The sequence below is a fragment of the Mus caroli genome, chromosome 15 (assembly GCF_900094665.2).
Source record: "Mus caroli chromosome 15, CAROLI_EIJ_v1.1, whole genome shotgun sequence".
NCBI lineage: Eukaryota > Metazoa > Chordata > Mammalia > Rodentia > Muridae > Mus > Mus caroli.
The window spans coordinates 74,200,211-74,208,876 of NC_034584.1; the positions used below are offsets into that span (position 1 = coordinate 74,200,211).

At 50.7% G+C, this 8,666-nt stretch overlaps 1 protein-coding gene across 2 annotated transcripts in view; it reads left to right on the forward strand.

Annotated features, from left to right (window-relative positions):
- Mgat3 (mannosyl (beta-1,4-)-glycoprotein beta-1,4-N-acetylglucosaminyltransferase) overlaps nt 1-8,666 on the forward strand; it is a 48,908-nt gene that overhangs the window by 13,420 nt on the left and 26,822 nt on the right. Inside the window, exon 1 of one of the 2 annotated variants that reach the window (XM_029470131.1) lies at nt 2,400-2,534. The exons of the other annotated variant lie outside the window; for it this stretch is intronic. The gene's annotated coding sequence lies outside the window, so the exon portion shown is untranslated. Of the gene's footprint in view, nt 1-2,399; nt 2,535-8,666 lie in introns of those variants that run through there. 2 annotated transcript variants of the gene reach the window in all.

The following is an 8,666-nucleotide window of genomic DNA, read 5'->3' on the forward strand; positions in this document are numbered from 1 at the left end:
TCTGAGCTCCTGTCCTCCAGAGTACAGAAGGGTAAAGTCTGATAGAGAAAAATGCACGTTGCCCCAGAACTGACAAGAAATCTATGGAGATGGTAGGTACAGGGGGAAGGGAAGGGAAGGGAAGGGAAGGGAAGGGAAGGGAAGGGAAGGGAAGGGAAGGGCTGAAGGATCTGGCCAGGCCTCCCTCTTTCGTTTGCTGTTTTCCTGAAAGGGAAGAGGAACCGTTTAAAACAGGAAAGTGGAAGTTTTGTCTTTGAAAGGCAACAGAGAAGGAAAGTTCCTGGACTACAGCTCCTTCTTCCTTCTGTCCGGTTCTGGTGCCATCTCCTGATCCTGAAGCTATGTCTGGCTGTGAGAACCCCTAATGGGACTTTCCTGGCCCTAGCAACATTCCTTAAGTGTATATGGTACAAGAAAACACTTTTTTTTTTTTTTTTGAGATAGGATTTCATGTATCTCAGACTGGCTTGAACTTGATAATGGCTGAAGATGACTTTGGACTCCTGCCCCTAGCCCTCAGAGTTACTGGGATATGTAAGAATTTACCTGCCTGCTTTTTAGCACTTACTGGGTCTTCCAAGTGGGAAAGTTAAGTCATTGATGGGGCAAGAATTAGCTGGCTGGTGCTCTTATGGAGGTCATGAGTGGGTTCAGCCTCTAAAGACCTATGTGGTATTTAAATTTTTTTTTTTTTAAAAATGTGCATTGGTGTTTTGCCTACATGTATGTCTGTGTGAGGGTGTGAAATCTTGGAGATACAGACAGTTGTGAGCCGCCATGTGGGTACCGGGTCCTCTGGAAGAACAGTCGGTGTTCTTACCTGCTAAGCCATCTCTCTAGACCCCACTATTCCTAATTTTTGTAAAAAAAAAAAAATTAAAATAAAATTAAGTTGGTCAGTCATGGCACAGTACTCCGGAGCAGAAGCAGGCAGATCTCTAAGTTCAAGACCAGCCTAGTCTCAGAGCCAGTTCTAGGATACCAAGGGCTACTACATGAAGAACCCCTGTCTTGAGACAATGAATGAACGAATGAATGAATAAATACTAAAACCCCCTAAAATTTAAAAAGATTTATTTTGAATTATGTGCGTGTGGGTTTGTGCAGAGTATAGGTCCCCACAGAGGCCAGAAGCGAGTGTCAGATCCCCAGAGATGGCGTTACAGGTGCTTATGATTTGCCCAGCATGGCTTCTGGGAACTAAACATTGTTCCTCTGCAAGATCAGCATGTGCTCTCAACTAATAAGACATCTCTCTAGCTCCATCCATGCCCTGTGATGATGGATGGCTTCCTAGGTCTCCAATGGAGACGGTTAGATCCTGACTCAAGGCTCTTATTGCAGAAAGGTTCAGTCTGAATCTGCTGTGGTATGACGGCTATGGTCTGTCCTGGCCAACACTCAGAAATACCCTTGCATAAGATCAGTCACACTAGGGCCTTGGGACCTGCCCTTTCATCCTTAGAGACTCTGATAGCATGTGAAAGTACTCAGCTACGGTTTTCATAACTTGGACTAGAAAGTGTATAGGGAGCTGGCATTGGATCTGCAAGAACTCTCCTGTTAAGATCTGTACAGATGACTTTCAGACTCAGGCCTGCCTCTCAGATGAGCCCCAGGCAGAGAGCTGAGCTGAGTGGCCCAGATTTGCCAGCAAGGCTTCAGAAAGCTCAGAACTTATAGATACCCAGAGCCAACAGCCCAAACTTGCTCTGTTGGGACCATATTCATGAGATCATGGGTCTCTAGGTACAGGAAGCACTTCAGACTTGTCATCTGCTGCAGTCGCCCATCCTGGCCATTCTTTCCTTTCACACAGTGGGAAGAGCAGTTTGGACACGGTGAGGAGGATTCTAAGCCTAGCTTTCTGTCCATCTCTCTTCATTCCCTGCAAATGCTACAGCTGGCAGAGGAATTCTCGGCGAGAGGCATGAAGGAAATCCGTTTCAGCACAATGTAGTTAGCTGGGTTGGTTCAAACTTCCAGAGTCAGACTCTAGAACACGTAGAGCATGTTTAAGTACCGTACAAGTTGGAACCAAGTTTCCTGGTGTCATGCAGTCCTCTGTGCACATAGAGGCATAACTACATCGAAACTCACCTCGAAGCACATTCCAATTTCTCCAGGAAGATGGGTTCTAGAGATAAGGTTGCATGTGTTAAGGGCCTAGGAAGGGATCTGGTGTGGTCTTGGTCAGCTTAGACTTGGGGCTAAGGGTACAAATCACGTGACGGCCCAGCAGGCTAGATGTCCCAACTCTAGTGGGCAGTCCAAACAGTGAGAGAGGTGTGAGATGGCCTGGGAATGCGAAGCCTCCTAGTGTGCTTGGACTTTATCCTTGTGCTTGGACATATTTAGAGGGCACTGGGTCCAAGAACAAAAACAGTAGGCCAGCTCCTGTGAACCTGACTAGGATTTCCTCAGGAAGGCCACACCACGGTCCTGGTGAGTGCTAATTGCTGATCATGGGGCCTGAGATGAGTGCCAGCATGACTGGTTCCTAGAGACCTCAGAGAGGCGCTACTGTCATCTTGGTAAGTGCTTGAATGAAAGCAAACAGATAAATATATCAATAAATAAGTGTGGGCTGGTGAGATGGCTCAGTGGGTAAGAGCACCCGACTGCTCTTCCAAAGGTCCAGAGTTCAAATCCCAGCAACCACATGGTGGCTCACAACCATCCGTAACGAGATCTGGCGCCCTCTTCTGGAGTGTCTGAAGACAGCTACAGTGTACTTACATATAATAAATAAATAAATCTTTAACAAAAATAAATAAATAAATAAATAAATAAATAAATAAGTGGGAGGGGGCATGACTGTTCCTAGGGATGGAGGAGGAGATTTATTGTAAATATGAGAGAGAGAGAGAGAGAGAGAGAGAGAGAGAGAGAGAGAGAGAGAGAGAACGAGAACATAGAGGCACCTGGAAGGGTCCAGACTGAACATGACCAGCAGCCTGGACTGGACCGTGTGAGAAGGGCGGAGAGGGGAAAGGAATCGAGGAACCTTGAGCCGTAGCCAAGGAGCCAGAAGGCTGAAAACAAAAAACAAAAGACGGGACCTATAACCAAGATGGCTGGGTTATATAGAGAAGAACAGCTTGGGGAAGGGCACAGCCCCGGCGAGAGAAGTTTAGGGTAGGGGGCAATTCTGCCAGCCAGGAAGACCCTGCAACAGGTGGGGACTGAGGGATGCTGGGAGAACCTGGTGGCCAGGGCTAGGTGGAAGGTTTCTTCTTTGTTGTTGTTTGTTTGTTTTTGAATTCTCAGCAGGTCATCAGACAGAGGAGGAATGTTGAGTGGAAGGGCTGGGGGTTGGGGGGAGAGGTTTCTGGGCACCCAGTGTGTGTGGTTGCTTGACTAATCATTGAGTGGCCCCAGAGGAAAGAATACCAGGCGTAGAGAAGTTCCTAAAGACTCCTTCTGTGCCAGGCATGGGTAACGGGTTATCGGCTTGTTTGTCAGAGTGGTCCATTCAGAGTACCCTGCTGCTCGACTGCAGAAGTTAAGCCAGTCTCCTTGGTGGCAGGCTGTGTCACCCACACCCATGTTCACTTCTTTTGACTGCCCATGCCCGTGGGCGTGTCTGCCATGACACCTGTCCCTCATCCTATGCATTGCCCTACCTCTATATCACCGGGACAATGCTAGGAACATTGCAAGGGGCTTGACTCCATCAACAGAGAGGTCCTGAGAGGACAGTGGGGGGGGGGGGCACCTCCTCCCTCCTCCAGCCCTCTGCGCTAGAGACTGAGCTAAAGTGGCCCTTTGTACTTTGTCTCTGGAGGCCCCAAGCCTGGGTGGGAGGGGCTGGCACTGCTGGGACAAGAATGCTGACCTAGGCAGAGGGGGTTGAGGGGATTTTCTGAGGAGGGGGAAGGTGGTGGGATTTTTTTTTTTTTTTTTTTTTTGGCACTGAGGTCAGGGATGGTATCCCATCAGATATGAGTTCTTAGTGTCTGGGCCCATCCTTGGAGCACCCCTAAGCCACCCGACAGAATTTGTCACTCTGTGCATGAACCCTTCTTCCAGGGTTCCTTGGGTCCTTGCAATGTTTGGTTCCAGTCCCCAGCAGCTGTTTACTGGGTCGTGGGGGCGGAAAGCAAAAGTGACCCTTCTCTCCTACAGTTGACATTCCTGAAGGCAGAGAGGCATAAACAAGGGTGAGCATCTCCCTCGAGGATGACCTGGGGGTGGGGGGAGAGAGAGAGAGAGAGAGTGAGAGAGTGAGTGAGTTTTGGGGGCCACTGGTCAGGAAGGCCTTGGGCAGTGACATCAGAAAGAGAAGCTGCCATCACTGAGAGATCTGAGGAGGAAACGGTGCACCAGGAGGCCGACAGCATTGAGGACTCCAGGGTGAGGCTTACTGGGGAGGAAGAATAGGGAAGAGGAAGGTGAATTCAGTAAAGATGTGAGAACCATCTTAGCAGGATCTATGGACACCCAGAGCAGCCTTGGGTTCATTCTGGGTGTGATGTGCCATGAGCCACGGAGCTAAGAATGGAAGATGCCCAGATGGGGACATTGTAGTGGCCCATGGTGGCTAGAGAGGCAGAGGGAAGCCAGTGAGCATGGCTGTGGGTTTGCAGAAGAAGAAGAGAGATCGAGTATCCTGCCAGACATGGTGTGAGGCTACATGGAGAGGGAGCCTTAGGGACTTGTAAAACAGGCCCTCTTCAAGGCTCCTAGGTGTCATCCCATTTAGTTCTTGTGAAGAGAGGGGGTGGCTGGTTTGACTCTGCAGGTAGGATCTCTGAGGTTACCTGCCTAGGATCACTTGGTGGTGGGGACAGAGAAAGGACAGACTTTGAGTCTAAGTCCCTTCAGCTCAGAGTTGAGTTTCTCCCCAACACTACTGCAGGGGACCAGAAGATTTCTTTTGTCCCATCCTCTCTGGCCTTGGCCTTAGTAAACTGAGAGGCACCCACTACCCAACTTCAACCTCACGGTGCTCCCCTGACACTGTGCTGCGCGGGGGGGGGGGTTACTGGTACAAGGTGTACCCCGCTTTTCATTCCATAGCTGCGGAAGCCGATTCCTGACAGAGCTGGCCTCGGTGTGACTCTAGGATTTGCTTGGCTTTTCTGTTTCCTACTGCTAATGAGACAGGACTACCTTTCTGGGTGTGGGCAGCTTGAGCCTCGTAGGTAGCAGGGAGTTGAGGGCCAGGGGCTCCTGTCAGATTCATCCTCCCACTGGCCTCTGGGTTCTTGAAGATGCCTGTGATCAGTTCAAGTGGGTGTGGCTCAATGAGTATCCGAGGCTCCAAGCTTCCACAGAATCTCACAGGAGCCGGGTTCACCTTCTTCCAATTGAAGCTGTTAATCATTAATTGCTTGCTCTCTCTGTTTGTTGTCCAGTTCCTCTCTGGTCTCGTCTGTTTTAAAGGTCAAACCCTGCCCCTCTCCTCAGACTCTATTTCAGCCTCTCACTAGAGAAATGGGAAGGGCCTTCATCTACCAAGCAAGTCTTAGTATCTTAGCTCCCTGTCTCCTTCCCACTGAGGGGCTATGGGCAGCTGGGCCAGTATGTGCAGCCGTGACATCTGGCAGATGGAGATGCTGCCACACAGAACAGGAAGGGCTCCTATCTGTGGGCATCCTGTTTGGTTATTGGTTTGTAGGACGTTTATTGCCTTGATGTTCAAGTGTATTTTGAGGGACGGGGTTAGGACTTGTTGGTTACAGCCTGCTGGGAGGATGAAAGGTCCGGCTACCGAGCCAACTGCTTGGAAGTCCAGGGCCCTTGAGTGGTCTGAACTTGGGGACTTTCTCAGGGAGGTGGAGGCTATTCTGAGGTGTAGACATGGGGAGAGAAACCTCTGTGAGTGGAGTATTGTGTGCAAAGCCAAGCTAAAGCATGGCGACCCCCTGCCATGCCACGTGTGTGCTCAGAACTCTGCTCCGCCACCTCCAAAGCCCAGGTCTGTATCTACCGCAGAGGATGAGGGTTGTGGCTGGGCCAAAAAAGGGACTACTAGGTAGTGTAGCAGCTGCTTGGGGATCTCCTCTAGGCTTCTAAAGTCTCATCTGTGGTCAACCACACAGATATCTCATTCCCCCCCCCCCCCCCCCCCCGTGGAAGGAGAGCTTCTACACCACACTACCCCGTGGAGCTGTGGGTACTGAGCTGTGTTTAAAGGAGGCAGCACAGGTTCTCACCCTGGGCTTGTCATCCTGGGTCCCTCTACATAGAGATTTTGGTCTAACCTAGCACTTGGGAATTAAAGGATGGAGGATAGAAGAGAGTTCAAGGTCTTCCTTGACTCTCAAACAAGTGGGAGAGCAGCCTGGGCTACATGAGACCCTGTCCCAACACAAGTTGGGACAGAGACAGACAGATTGATAGAAAGAAAGGCAGAGAAAGAGACAGAGAGCTTGCTTGCATGCATCATTCTGATGTTATCTCTGGTCATCTTCTGAGAGCATCCGTGGAGGTGGGGAGTGAGGGGGTGGGGGTGGGCGTAGTCCTTTAGGCTCTCCACCCTGAGAATGGACAGAAGAGGAAGGTCTGAGGTTGGCTACCTGCACTTGGCCTTGACAGCTCCGGGAAGGGAAAATGCAGGTGTTTCCTGCCTCGCCCAACACCTGGCTCCTCTGAGAGCTAGGGCTGCCCCTCCAGCTGCCTGGTCATGTATTTTACACTTGAGGAGACCTGAGGCCTGGGACGAGGTGGCTCTAGGAAGCCATTCCAGGTAGATAGCTGTGCTGGCATGGACCTGCCTGAGATCAGCTCATAGCCACACAACTGACAGACCTGGTTTGGCCTGGGGCACGGAGGAAAGAATCGGTGGCTACAAAAGCCAGAAGCTGGGACTGAACTGGGGGCCTCCAAACAGGTACCATATTGTGGAATGGTGGGCAGAGATGGCCAGTAGGGACCTAGGCAGTGACCCTGTACAGGTGGAGGGGTGGGGAACATAGGCCTTAGGTAGGGTCAGTCGGCCATGGGGAGGGCCAAGGCTTACCCTTTGATAAGCCTTAGCCCCTTACTTGTAAGTAGCAGTGAGTGGCTGCGGGCAGGATGCATACAGCATGACGAACTCTGAGTAGACGTCTGTGGGTGGTCTCAGGATAGGCCCCCATACCTCCCACAGTTGCGGGTCACTGAGAACTAGGGAACAGGTTTGAGCCAGGCAGGCAAACGGGTAAGAGCTGAGTAGCCAGAGCACTAACCTTGGAGCCCTCCGCCCCTGGCCTGAGTTCCCAGTGGTCAGGGCTGGGGTAAAACACAGAGGGAGGGTGGAGATGTCAACAAGGAGGTTGCTATGGAGAGACATGGACCAGGCACGGTAGGAACCGTCAAGGTAGGAATCAGCACTGTGTGGAAGTGTCCTGTCAGTCTTTGTGAAGCCCAGGTCTTCCCTTGGATTTTCTCTAACTTCCTGGAGTATCAGTGACTCCCCTTTCTCCATGTCAAATGGTGTGTGGCTTGACAGATGGTACTGTCCAGGATGACAAGTTCCTGAGGCTACTGGGTAGAGCTGAGGGGCTGCTGGCTGTCCCTTCAGACCTTCAGAGGACTTAGGGCTTTTGTGAACTGTGTTTGTGGCAGAGAAATGCATGGCTTGAGAACTGCAGATGCCAGGCGGCCGCCAGCCAGCTGTGTGTCAGGACCTCTGTCCTCCAGAGGGTAGGGAAGAAGGTGGCACACGGTGTCTGGCAGCAGACAATACTCCAGCCGTAGGCTGCCGGGAAGGGAAGGATGATGAAGGCCTCCCGCAGTCTGTCCACTCCTGCCTGGTTAGAGGGCTTAGCTGCGTGTATCCTTCACAGAAGAGCTCTCTTCAGCTTCCTCAACTGTCCTCTCTCCCTCTGTGCTGAGCTCCCTAAGGGTTTTTGTGTTAAAAAAAATTAATAAACTGTTTTTTCTTTCCCAAGTCCTGCTCCCAAAATGACTCTGAGACTAAATATTTACTAATAAATGCCTAGGGAATAAACTTTGGCTCATTCCCTGACTAAGTCATAACTTATGTAATCCATTTAAACTATTCTGTGTCTGCCATTTGGTTAGTTAACCTCTCCTTCAGTCCCCGCCTGCTTCTTCCTTCTCAGCTCCCTCAGCGTCTCTCCGAGTTCTCTCCGAGTTCATCCACCCGATGGTTTACATTCATCTCCTTGGTCCTTTTTTTTTTTTTTGGTCCTCTCATCTCTCATGGCTCTCCCTGAGTCTCTCCTTCACCCCTTACCATTTCTCAGCATCCTCTCTCTTCCAGCCAGTGTCCCACCTTCTATTTCCTGCCTCACTCATTGCCCATTGGCTTTCTTAGTGACAGGTGATGTTTATAAGAGACTCTCTCTAGTTTTGTCCTTCGGTCTGACCTCTGCTGCAACTGTTCCCAAGCCAGTGTCCTAGACTGCAGTCTCCCTGTGTCCCCCTTGGCTCTCTTGCTGCCCTCGATTAACTTCCCTGTATCCCAGCCAGGCCCAGTCTCTTTGTTCTGCATTGGGCAATTGCATACTGTGTGAGCCTTGCTGCAGGGGACTGGCCCTCATGAAGGAAGGTCATATTTCTGAGAGTAACACAACTCTCTTTTTTTTTTTTTTTTTTTGGTTTTCCGAGACAGGGTTCCTCTGTGTAGCCCTGGCTGTCCTGGAACTCACTCTGTAAACCAGGCTGGCCTCGAACTCAGAAATCCACCTGCCTCTGCCTCCCAAGTGCTGGGA